This window comes from Herpailurus yagouaroundi, unplaced genomic scaffold (assembly GCF_014898765.1).
Source record: "Herpailurus yagouaroundi ecotype Mexico unplaced genomic scaffold, PumYag 161, whole genome shotgun sequence".
NCBI classification, from domain to species: domain Eukaryota; kingdom Metazoa; phylum Chordata; class Mammalia; order Carnivora; family Felidae; genus Herpailurus; species Herpailurus yagouaroundi.
Window position 1 is genome coordinate 22,178,919 of NW_024412402.1, and position 13,341 is coordinate 22,192,259.

The following is a 13,341-nucleotide window of genomic DNA, read 5'->3' on the forward strand; positions in this document are numbered from 1 at the left end:
TCCCTCTCCCTCTTCCCCTCCCCTGCTTGCTCTCTCTCTCTCTCTCTGTCTTCCTCAAAAATAAAGAAACATTAAAAAATTTAAAAAAATAATGTTTTTATTTATTTTTGAGACAGAGAGAGATAGAGCATGAGCCGGGGAGGGGCAGAGAGAGAGGGAGACATAGAATCTGAAGCAGGCTCCAGGCTCTGAGCTGTCAGCACAGAGCCCCACAAGAGCCTCAAACTCACAGACTGTGAGACCATAACCTGAGCTGAAGTCAGACGCTTAACCAACTGAGCCACCCAGGCACCCCTAAAAAATGTTTTCAAAAACTAGCCTTTGAGGAAGGGCTGTTGGGTTCCTACTTACACTGTTAATGGCCACAAGGCTGTTGGCATTTTAAAACTTCCCCATTTATAAAGTGGTGATGCCACATCTGATAGTATTTTTTTAAATTTTTTTTACATTTATTTATTTTTGAGAAACAGAGTGAGACAAAGTGTGAGTGGGGGAGGGGCAGAGAGAGAAGGAGACACAGAATCTGAAGCAGGCTCCAGGCTCTGAGCAAGCAGTCAGCACAGAGCCTGATGCGGGGCTTGAACCCACGAACTGTGAGATCATGACCTGAGCCAAAGTCAGATGCTCAACTGACTGAGCCACCCAGGTGCCCCACACCTGATAGTATTTGAAGAAAGATCTATGAGGCTCAACACATTTTAGCTGAAATCATTTTGGAGCAAAACAAATCTATGGTACGGAAAGTCATTACTAGAGGGACGTGCTCCCACCTTCTAGAAATGTCCTCTCTCATGGGAAGACATAAGACAGAACATGTAACACTGGTGTGCAGAGCAGGTAGTCAATGCAAGTGTATGGAGAGAGTCGGCAGAAATCATCCTGTAAAAGCTGGCATAGATGAAGGGCATTTTCACAGATGCATGGAAAGAGGTATGTATAAATTATTAAGGTATGGAGGCAGGAAGGAAGCCACTGAACTGAGTTGGAATCTGGGGCCTGGCATCAGCCATCATGGGGAGCCACTTGTCCATCCATCAGCCACGTCAGGAGAGTGCGCTGGGACCTGAAGGGCTCTGAATTTGCAGTGAGGGGAGAGCTGAGGTTCCATAAGGACTTCCTGGAGACAGCAGTAGAGACGTGATGGAGGGTTCTGGGAGAGCCCGTGGTTCCAGCTGACAGGATAATGGAGTAGCGGGTAAAAAAAAAATAAAGGAGAGGACGAAGGAAACCCATGATAAATCCACCTTTCACAGATAAACTCCGCTCCTCAACGTTAAAGATTACTTTTCTCCCCTTCACTTTTTCAAGTTCATTGAAAATGACACCGAGTTGCCATTTCCCTTCCCACTTGACCTGCTTCTTACTGGACTTCCTGACCTTTCCCACCAGGGCTTCCTCCAGCTTGTTTTTTGTGTCCGTGGTTGTGGATGTGGAAAATTACGGTGAAGAATGGCTCATGCTGGTTAGAATCTAAAGTTTCTGAAGAGAGGGGCTCTCCAAGGGGCAGCTCAGTCCTTGTCCCTGATGCACTCATTCCAAAATGCAATCCCAATGTCTACACTGCACTAGTTTCTGTCTTATATCCTTCTTTGTATTTCATTATTTCCATTTCTTCTATAAGTACTTATAATTCAATTTCTACTGAAACAATGAGTTTACATTTGTAATATTACCTTTACATGTAATGTAGATATGAATTATTATCTGCATTGTAGTGATGAGAAACCTGAGATTCAGAGCACTTACTTAGGATTAGCGTCAGGCTGTGAGCAGCAGAAAACCCCAAATAGTAGCTATTATGTAAAAAAGAAAGACATTTATTTCACTCTCATTTTAAATAATGCATGTAAACAGGCAGTCTGGGGTAGCATGACGGCTCCATGAAATTCCTAGGGATTCAGGCTATACCATTACTAGGTGTGGCTATCATCCAAATGGGTCCATGATGGCAGCTAGAAAGCTCCAGCTATTGTATAGATATATTATAGGCAGTAGGAAGGAGAGAGAGGTCAAGAAAGGGCAAATGTCACACAGCTGCCCATTTTGCCTCATTAGCTGGAATTTTATCACGTGGCCACACCTAGCTTCAAGAGGGACTGGAAAATATTGCCTTTATTCTAAATGCCCATGTGCAAACTAAAATAAGTCCTTTTATTATTGTTAGGGGTAAAGTAGATAACAGATATTGGAGTGGATAACTAATAGTCTTATGCACATGTGTCTTGACCAGAGTCCCAGACCAGTGAGGGAAGGAACTTAAGCCTATGCTTTGATTTAAGTTCCAGTGCTCTCTCTAATACTTGGGATGGGCCAAGGGGAATGTGATGGGCACTGGCAGAACCCTAACCAAAAGATAAGTTTCACTTTCTGCTATGAAAAACTACTAGTCTTTGAGAAATATAACTAATGAAATACATAATAAATGTGTTTTTTTTTTACTATTTTATTGACTGTTTATGAGTATCAAGAAAATTTGCATTTATGTACAGTGAATGCATCAGGAGATCAAAAGAAAGGAGTGTGCTGTTAAGGACAGTTCCAGCAATCAGAGGTTAAGGCCAACGTTTAAATCTGGCTTACTTTGTATGTGGAGAAAATGTGGTCTCTTTGATGGGGAGCATGTTGAAGACATTGGTTTCTTATCTTTGGAGGACAGTGTGATTCTGATATAGGAACTGTTGCTCAGCTGATGTCTGAGCTAAAATAATAAAATAAAACAAGCATTTTCTTCTGCACACATATACTCAGAAACCTTTTACTGCAATAACAATATCTATCCACAAACCCCTCTCGTAGTGATAGTAATGGTTAACATTTAATGAATGCTTATGTGTTCTGAGCCCTCTATCTACTACTTACTTGTTCCTCTCAAGGTCTTAAGGAGTAGGAATTATGAGACTTCCATTGTATAGTCAAGTCAACTGAAGTGCAGAGAGATTTAGAACTTGCCCAAGATCATGTGTTTAAGTGTTAGAGCTAATGTTCAACTCTAGGCATTCTGGTTCCAGAATCTGCCTTCTTCACATGACATTATACAACTGTTCCTGCAGTGGCCCTTGTCATTGAGAGTTTATACCTACAAAGCTCCAGACTGAGAAATGTTCATGCTATAGGACAAGTAGTTCCATGGAACACAGGAAGCCATATTAATAGGGGCTGAGGGCAAGGCCAATATCATGAGTTAGCCTGATCTTGAGAGTTACTTCGTCATTGGTTTGTTGTTTCCTTATGGGAAAAATACCGTCTCCAGGCCTTTTGACTAGTTATTCTAATTCTAAAATGAAAATGAGAAGAGTGAGGCCCAGAGACTTGGGTAAGTCTTTGGACCTTCCTTGGCTTTAGTTTCTGTACTTGGGTGCTCTTTGGAGTTTCCAATTCAATTCTATGAAGCTCTGCTACACTGTGTAATACTCAAGCCCTTTCTGATCCCCTTTCTTTCCATTTATGAAACTCTAAAACATGGAACCAAGAGCAGCTCAGGATGGCAGCAAAAATGCCATTCTGTACAGTTCTTACACCATAATGCATGCCTTTATTCTAAATGCCCATGCATTTATGTACAGCATGAGGTTCTCAGTGAAGCCTACACTCCCATGTCCTTGATCTGCACCATAGAGACAGTCTTCACCCATTTACCAAGCATTTGTTAAGCACCTACTATGTGCCACATGTTGCACTGTGCCTGGAGACACAAAGGGGAATAAGATACTGGCCTCAGACACCTCAGTCAGGGTAGAGGTTCTTAATCTGAGGTCCATGAATGGTTTTCAGCAGATCTGCAAATGCTCTAAAACTGTATGCAATATTTTGCATATCTGCCAGGATACCCACATTTTCCCCTAGGGACAAATTTCATAGTTTTCACCAAATTTTGTAAGGAGTTGGTAATCCAGGAAAGTTATGAATCACTCACCATGTGGTCAAGACAGAATCCAAACAAATATTCAGCACATAGTAGAAGTTCTGTGGCAGAGACATGAATGAGCTGCCATAGGATATGGAAGCAGGGACATTCACACTCCCACCTGTGTCTGAGGTGGATTGGAGCCCTGCAGAGATTATGTCAGTTGGAGCCAAGGGAATACACAAGAACTGGATAGGCAGGAAGCAAGGAGAATGTCATTCAAGGGTGTGAACTGAGGGGCCCAGTCGATCTAAACTGTTCTATACTGAAAGAATGCACATCTGGATTTGGATGCTGGGTATATAGGCTATGAGGACTAGCATGGTGGTAGTACAAAGTGTCAATTCTTGAAAGTCAGTGCCCAGGGTGCATAGGGAGGGTAGCTCTCAGGGATGGTGACAGTTGGGACTAGGTAGAGAAAGACTTCCTGATATGTCCCTAATACTGAGCAGCAGGAATCTGACCTCTGGAGACAGGCTGCCTGAGTCTCAGAGAAGGTCATCTTCACATCTCAGCTTCCTCTTCCTGAAAACTGGGCTTGATATTTGATAAATAAATCATGCAATCTTCCCTTCACACCCTGTCCCGAATAAAAACATTCACCGTTACCACCATTTCACAACTGGCCACTGTGGGCCCCTGACAATCAATTACCCACCGGAGATGAAATTATTGTTTAATGGCTCCTGGAATGGGCTCCCACTCTGACATTCATCACAATCAATAATGCATCAGCAGGGACAAAAGAAATTACCTGCCGCCTGCTAAGTGAAAGAGTCCATTTATATGCAGCACAGCCCCTTCACGCCTACTGAGCAGGCCACCACAGGTGGGTTTCCACATTACAGAGCTCCTCACTCCAAGGAGATGGGTAAGTAGGCTCTTGGGTGAAAGTTGTGCACATTGCTACCTACTCAGGCTCGACAGAGTCCAGGCAGGTCTTGTGGGTGGGCCACACACAGGTATGGTGAACAAGCAATAGTGGCTGATCAAACTTATGATGAACTAGCTGCCACTCTCCTTCCCAGACCTGTTCAATGTACATTGCACCTCCATGTTTTTCTATGGAGATTACAGGACATAATTTCCTTTTAGATTTTTGTAGGCCACCAGGTCTGGTTTCTGGTGTATCCTCGGTCTGTCAACTTCCTGCAGGATGATTCTAGATGAATTTTTCACCTCTTAGATCTTTTATTTCTCACCCCAAAAGTGGGCTTACTAATACTGACATTAGAGGATAGTGTTGAGGGCTAAATGAAATATTATATGTAATGCATATAACAGGCATCCTCCTGCCTTCCTGCCCTTATTTGGGAAAATATTCTATAGTTAGTGTGATACATCCTGATATTGCTGATATAATATTGGTGAGGTTAATTGAAAGAAGGACAGATCAAGAGAGTAATCATATTTAAATTTCAAGTCCCCAAATCTTGGAGAACTTCCATCTATTTCACTCTTTATATATCAGCAAATACTATGGAGAAATGAGTTCCACCATTAGATCAGCTCAGAGATATTTTATTTATTTATTTATTTATTTATTTATTTATTTATTAATTTATTATTTATTATTTATTATTTTTTTATTATGAAATTTATTGTCAAATTGGTTTCCATACAACACCCAGTGCTCATCCCAACAGGTGCCCTCCTCAATACCCATCCCCTACCCTCCCCACCCTCCCACCCCCCATAAACCCTCAGTTTGTTCTCAGTTTTTAGGAGTCTCTTATGTTTTGACTCCCTCCCTCTCGAACCATTTTTCTTTCTTCCCCTCCCCCATGGTCTTCTGTTAAGTTTCTCAGGATCCACATAGGAGGGAAAACATATGGAATCTGTCCTTCTCTGTATGACTTATTTCACTTAGCATCACACTCTCCAGTTCCATCCATGTTGCTACAAAAGGCCATATTTCATTCTTTCTAATTGCCACATAGTATTCCATTGTGTATATAAACCACAATTTGTTTATCCATTCATCAGTTGATGGACATTTAGGCTCTTTCCATAATTTAGCTATTGTTGACAGTGCTGCTGTAAACATTGGGGTACAAGCGCCCTTATGCATCAGTACTCCTATATCCCTTGGGTAAATTCCTAGCAGTGCTACTGCTGGGTCATAGGGTAGGTCTATTTTTAATTTTTTGAGGAACCTCCATGCTGTTTTCCAGAGCAGCTGCACCAGTTTGCATTCCCACCAACAGTGCAAGAGGGTTCCCATTTCTCCACATCCTCTCCAGCATCCATAGTCTCCTGTTTTGTTCATTGTAGCCAAGCTCAGAGATATTTTAACCAAACTAGAATCTAAGATAAAAATTTTCCTTCCTTCCCTCTCTCCATTTGTTCACTTGTTCATCTATTTGAATTTTATTGGGAGATGACTATTGGTCGGATGTTATATCAGTCCCTGGGGATACACAGATAAAAGTACACTATTCCCTCCCACCCCCTGCACAAGAACTTGCAGTGTGGTGGAGAAAAAGAATTCTAAGGAGATGATTACGAAGTAAGTACCAATTCTCCTTGGGGAAGTGTAGAAGACTTCAGTGAGGAAGTGATGCTTGGGCTCACTCCCACTGGACAGGTAGGAGTTTTCTGGTGCACAGGTGGGAGAGCCCTTAGGGAGATCAATTATGATTTCCCCCACCAGTTCCTTCCTTTTTCCACCAATTTCAATATTTTGTGCTGTGGTCAACTTACAGGTAGGTAAACTTATCAAAGGGAAGCCAAGTGCTTTGTTTGAAATCATAAAGAGACTAGGTATACATCCACAAATGGAATTCACCTGTCCTTATTTAAGCCTAGGGCTTTTTAATGTTTTCTGTGCCTATGTGCCATAAACAGAAGGAGCAGATTCATTCAGCATGGATTGGCTCTCATTGGGACCTGCACCCAGCTAAGCAATGGTGAGGAAATGGTTGACATAAAGATGAAAAAGACCTAGGGGCTCCTGGGTGGCTCAGTCGGTTGAGTGTCTGACTTCAGCTCAGGTCATGATCTCACAGCTCGTGAGTTCGAGCCCTGCGTCAGGCTGACAGCTCAGAGCCTGGAGCCTGCTTCTGCTTCTGTGTCTCCCTCTCTCTCTCTGCCCCTCCCCTACTCTCGCTTTGTCTCTGTCTCTCTCAAAAATAAATAAACATTAAAAAAATTTAAAAAAAAGATGAAAAAGACCTGAACATAAGACATGCAAAAAATAAACAAATAAAAGCAGTGCCATACAGTTAGTGATTTAGAAGGGGTGTAGCAAATTATAAGGATACACAGAGAAAGGAAGAGTCAACTATGTAGGGTGAGGAGAAGGTTTCCCAGACAAGATAGCATCTGAGAAGTTAATAACAGCTATCTTTGCTGGCATAGTTTAGTTCAGCTTATGATTGCCTTGAAGTAACAATGAGTTCTAAGAATATATGACTTCCATATTTCCTTTGTTTGTTACCCAGCTGCCACACCTTTTTGACGTGGGCTTCCTTACTAACAGTGAAAATCACTTCTTCAACTATATCTTTAACCCTTCCCTGTCTGATGTTCCTTTTGAGGCAAAGTCTGAGTACTTGGCAATACAGAAGCAACAAGGCATGTATAAATGCAGCACTCTCTGCCAGTGTAAGAGTGTTTTATTATGATTAAAAAACGTTTTTCCTTAAAACAACAATCTATATTGGTAATTATGTGCTGAGGTCCATCGGTTTTGTGCTCTGAAGGGTGCAACATTATTGTCAAGAACACTTGATTGCTTGCCTCTTCTTTTACAATCTTGGCTTGCACTTTAGGCTCCATCCAAAACATTAGTGGAGAAACCAAGAATGAGACAGTGGTAAATACAAAAAACTTGGATGTGCTTCATCCATAGGTTTCTGCTTCCCTGCAGAGACAGGCAATGAGATGACTGACCTAAGCACTTGCAGACACCTGTGGTTGAAATGGAGAAATATGCGGTGCCTTCTGAATGGAGAGACACATTCATGGAGAGGCAGCCATACACCAAGGCAGAGACACTTGCCTCTGATCATATTTGCTATTTCTCCTGATTTAGTCTTGAATTTATTTCCCCATCAGCTAAACATCCAGTGGTAGAAAAATCTTACCACTGGACACTCATGACTTTGAGTTGACATGACTTCATTGGTGCTTTACTCACTTTCTTTCCTTCCCTTTCTCAGCACAAATAGAGGGTGTTATGTAGTCACAGTTTTACAAACCTGAAATCAAGTAAGTACATTTCTCTATAACTTGTTTTTCTCTTAACAATATATTGTAGAAACCCCTCTGGGTCAATAGATATAGATTGAACAGGAACACATTCTTTTTATTAGTTGAAAAATATCTTACGGTATGAGTGTTCTACAGGGTATTTAACCATTCCTCTATTGAGAGGCATCCAGTTTGTTTCTACTTGTAAAACTATCCTGTAATAAACATCTTTGTACATGTACTCTTTGGCATCCTACTTTCATCTCCAAGCGTTTGGTGCTAATAAGTGTGAGTTAGGGTGCAAAGTATACATATGTTTTGAGTTTTAATAGATCTTGTCAGATCATTGTAGCTATTCACACTACCACCAACAATGTTTGAAAAGTTGTCTTACCTCCAAGATTCTTACCAGTTTATCTCTTTTATAATGCATAAACTTCTGGAGCACCTGGGTGGCTCAGTACGTTAAGCCTCTGACTCTTGATTTCTGCTCAGGTCATGATGTCATTGTTGTGAGATTGAGCCCCACATCAAGCTCCATGCTGGGCATAGAGCATTCTTAAAATGCTCTCTCTCCCTCTCCCTATGCCCCCATCTCTCTCTCTCTGTGTCTCTTTCTCTATCTCAAATACATAAACAAACAAACAAACAAACAAATAAATAAAATGCAAATACTTCTGGAAAGGTGTTTAAATAACTGTCAAAATAACAATGCCTACAATTTATATAATCTTTTTGCAGTTTGCAAAGCACTATTTATCACATATATTATCTCCCCCAACCCCCATAAGAGTCCTTCTGGATGGTTTTTATAGAAGCAGAACCAGGCCTGGAGTACAGAGTTATTTGTCCAAGGCCAGATATCAGAGGGACATCAAATCTAGAACTGATGGTTCCAGGGGACTTTTCCCTATCCCCAACTCCTTCTTTATATATATGTAAGTGTAAATTATTTGATCACAAAGTGTAAAGAGTGCTGTGTCATGTTCATGGCCTGGCTCTGATACTAATTACCTGGCTGGCTTTGGGCCATTATTTCACTTCTAAGAAACTAAGTTAGATACCTTCTGTCATCCCTTCTAGTTCTCATAACAGTGGCCTGAAGTCAGGCTGACAGATGTTAACAGGGGCGCAGAAGCCTAAGGAAAAGGGAATCCTAAGGGAAGTGAGGTACAGTAGGAAAGAAATTTTTAAAATCATGGAACACTGCACTAATCACAAGCTTTTGTATATGGAGGATTAAAGCAATAAAGTTTGAAGTATGTGTAACATAAAACTTGGTCCACGGCTCCTGTCATGTATTAAGTGCTTACCACTGGGATTATTGATACTGAGTATTTGTAGCTAAGCAGGTAAACAGTATAAGCAGTTCCAGGCAAGAAGTGGGAAAAACTCAGTTTCTTCTTTCAGTAACTTTGGGTAAATATCCAAATGATCTTGGAGCATGTGTTCATGAATTACTTATAAATTCTGGCATTTCAAGACTTACCACGTGCCAGGCAATTGGTGGCTTGATATATATAGCTATCTTCCCTGGAGGATGGTCACATTTTGTAGCAGGAGTTTGTGGCAGATTCTTTAGGTAAGATAGGCTTTGACCTGCCCAACTTACCCCTGAGGTAATTTCTAGAAGCCTCATGCTTAGGTTGGGTTTACTAAAACCTCTGAGTTTCATTTCATACAACCCATTGTCAATCCAGTCTCATCCATTCTATTGACTTTTTTCTTTCTTTTCTTAACTTTTTAATGTTTATTTATTTGAGAGAGAGAGAGAGAGACAGAGAGAGAGACAGAGAGAAAGGGGCAGAGAGAGAGGGAGACACAGATTCTGAATGAAGCTCCAGGCTCTGAGCTGTCAGCACAGAACCTGACATGGGGCTTGAACCCACAAACTGCAAGATCATGACCTGAGCCGAAATTGGATGCTTAGCTGACTGAGCCACCTAGGAGCCCCTATTGATTTTCTTCTTCTGACTATAAAAGTAACACATAATAATTATAAAGGTATTCATAAGCATTAACATGAATGTAAATAATCTTCTGCCCATGCTTTTTAAACACAGTTAAGGTCCTACTGTATGTTTATGTGTGTGTATAATTTTGAACCCTGCTTTTTCTCACTTAACACTAGAACATCAGCAATTTCTCTACTCCCCACACCTGGATAAGAATTTCAGCCTTGTCCATCAGGTGCAAGTGGGAAAGCTGGAAAGAGGACTGCAGATGCATTGTCTTTCAAAGCAATAACTTCACCACTGTTGAAATGAGGTTCCTTGGATCTTTGTCTCTTAGCAATTAAACATGCAAATCCTCCTTCTTGGGGGAAGACTGGGAAGAGTATGGAGGGGAGGCAGATAGGTGTGTTTCCTTTCCCAGGACTGAGGCTGCAGGCTGGGAAGAAGGTTCTAGAACTTTCTAGATCACGTTTCTCTATGATCTTCAAGAAGACCACATGATGAAATAGAGACTGTTGGCATAGATGCTTTGATTTGGTTTATTTCCCTATGAAAGATTTCAAGATTTGGGATGACAGGGTTGAAGACACAGATTTTTAAATTTCTGTATACTTGTGAATTTAATTTTAAAACTGAATGTATATGAAAATACTTTGAAACTATAAAGTAACATCCAAATACCAATAAGATCATTATTGCTATTAAATTTAATTTGGTTGTTTGGCGACCTCATTTTCAGTCTGTATTTTAAATACTAAAGTAGTTGTGAATGTTGATTAGTCCACATCAGTTTCTTCATCTGTAAAATTAGTATGATAATAGTGCCTACTCTGGCTTTTTAAAGGATCAAATGAAATAATGCACACAAAAGTGTTTTAAACTATAGAGTACTGAAAAACCCCTTAAGTACTGCTCAGGTATTAATAATAATAATAGTTATTATTATATTAGCCATCCTTCCTACCTTTCCATTATCTTACCCAGATATCTTTGGTAACTTCAATCAGTTTCCACTGAGGACTATTGGAGATGACCCAGGGAGAGAAAGAATGAAACCTGCTCATGTGGTCTGGTCCACAGTAGCTCCCTATATTGGTACTTGATGGATAAAGTGAAGAAACTGATAATACCCTTGGCCTGACACTTGATGATTTCATGGCTGTGACACTGAGGATAAGTGCCTATAGTTTTCTGAGCCATAGAGCCATATATAACAAAACACATATGTTATAACATAAAACATGTACATTATACCATGTATACACATATTGTGTGTGTGTGTGTGTGTGTGTGTGTGTGTGTGTGTAAAATGATTAAATGGTATAATGCCTGGTGCATCACCATGGTTTATTAATGGGTACTATTAATTGAAGGTAATCTCTAGCTCTATGAGAACAAGACAGTTATCACATGTTTTGGTTGACCAACAAGAGTTCAGACTGGCCAGTGGAAGGACCCGAAGTTGCTAAAGAATGTTTCTCTAAGAAATCCTTATGGATTCCATGATACTAAGTTCTTTTTTTTTTTTTAACACATATGAATATTTATTAATAGCAATGCAACTGAACAAAAGCTGATCCTGAGCCATATAATTCTATTGTGGGACTCTGAGTTTTTTAAACTCAAGATGGCAGGCAAAACACCTGAAGCCAAATAGTTTGGGGGAAAACCGAAGGTAAGGAATAGGTTTTTGGTTCTAGTTTCTCCTTGTATTCATTTTGCATGGGAGGAGCAGGAGTCTTGCTTTTTGACTTGCCTGAAGCTGGCATTGAGCTTGGAATTCACCTCACAGTGTTCTCCTGGTTTGTTATCCTATTCAGTCAGATTCAGACTCAGGGGGCTGCCCTAGGACTGCGGGAGGGCTTTTCAGGCAGAGGAGTCTGTTAAATTTGGGGGAGGGAAGTTCCATCTGGGGTCACATTTCTCACAGACAAGATGCAGAGCCCTGGGAATTGAAGCAGTGTTTCTGAGAAATATGGGCAAATGAAGCTGGGGATGGAGGGGTGGAGTTGAGAAAGCAATGAGGTCAAATCTGGGAAAGGAGGAGAAAGAAAGAGAGGCAAATAGAAATCACACAGTGCTTGTGCTTAGCTGTGATCTAACATGACTTTCCCCTCTGTTGGCAAAGGGGGGCACATGATGTTAACATTCATTATCATGTCATATTCGATTGACTGCCAGAATTTATTATACTTTCTGCTGTTACACACTGAATACTGACAAAACCCATTCCTTTGCTCAAGAAAGGTCTCTGCTTTCTAATCTTCACACAATAACAGGGAGGTGGAAGGCCATCAATACCAGAGTAATGAGTGTCAGAGTGAGGCCAGGTCTGCAGCACCTTAATTCCAGAAGCAGCAGGAAAAGGAGAGAAGAAGAGGCAATGGAGGGATATGTGCCTGCCTCAAGATAATGAAGCCCTGAGACAGGGCTGGGAGTCTAACTAGGTGCAGAGGTGTGAGTGACGGGATCCCTTACTGTGTGTGTGTCAGTGCAGACAGTCAACCGTGTGGCTGCATGCCACCCCCTAGTAAGAACTGAGAATAGCAATATAGGAAGGAGGAGAAGCCATTTCCACCATTAAAATAATCCAGTTTATCGGTGAAGATGCATTTTCCTAACTTGTTAATTATCTCCAAAATCATTTCCTGAGCATCTCCTATGGACCAAGTGCTGTACTAAGCTTCTAGGGATACAAGAATGGAGAGACACAATTTTTCAGACTAGAGTAGTCCACTGGGCACTGAGAACAGGCAATCTAACAGCTATTGGACAATGTGCTAAGTTTGGTAATAATGTTTCGTTGAGACACTTGAATATTTATTAAAAAGATTTATTTAAGACACTGAGCTCGATGCTGGGAATATGAAGATAAATAAAACAGGATAAATGTTCTCTGGGACTTCACAGAAAGTACAAGGGGAGCACTGAGCAGTGAGGGGTCTAGCACAGATCCCATGTAAGGTAGAAAGAGATGCTGGAGCAGACTCTTAGGGGGAACTAGTAACCAGGCAAATGTAGGGCAATAATGGTTCAGGAAGAGAGACCAGCATGTCAAAGGGCTCAGAGCAAGGAAAGAACATCTAGTCGAGGGACTTCGGCAAGTATTGAGCATGCTGGAGCATTGAGTCTGTGAGTGGTGGTGGGTGGAGAAGCCAATCCCACTTGCAAAGTGCCATCAACAGAAGGCATATGACCTTGAGGAAGCCATTATTCAAGTAGCATTTGCCTGTCCACGTTTCCTTTTTTTTAAAAATGTTTATTTATTTATATTTTTAGAAAGAGAGT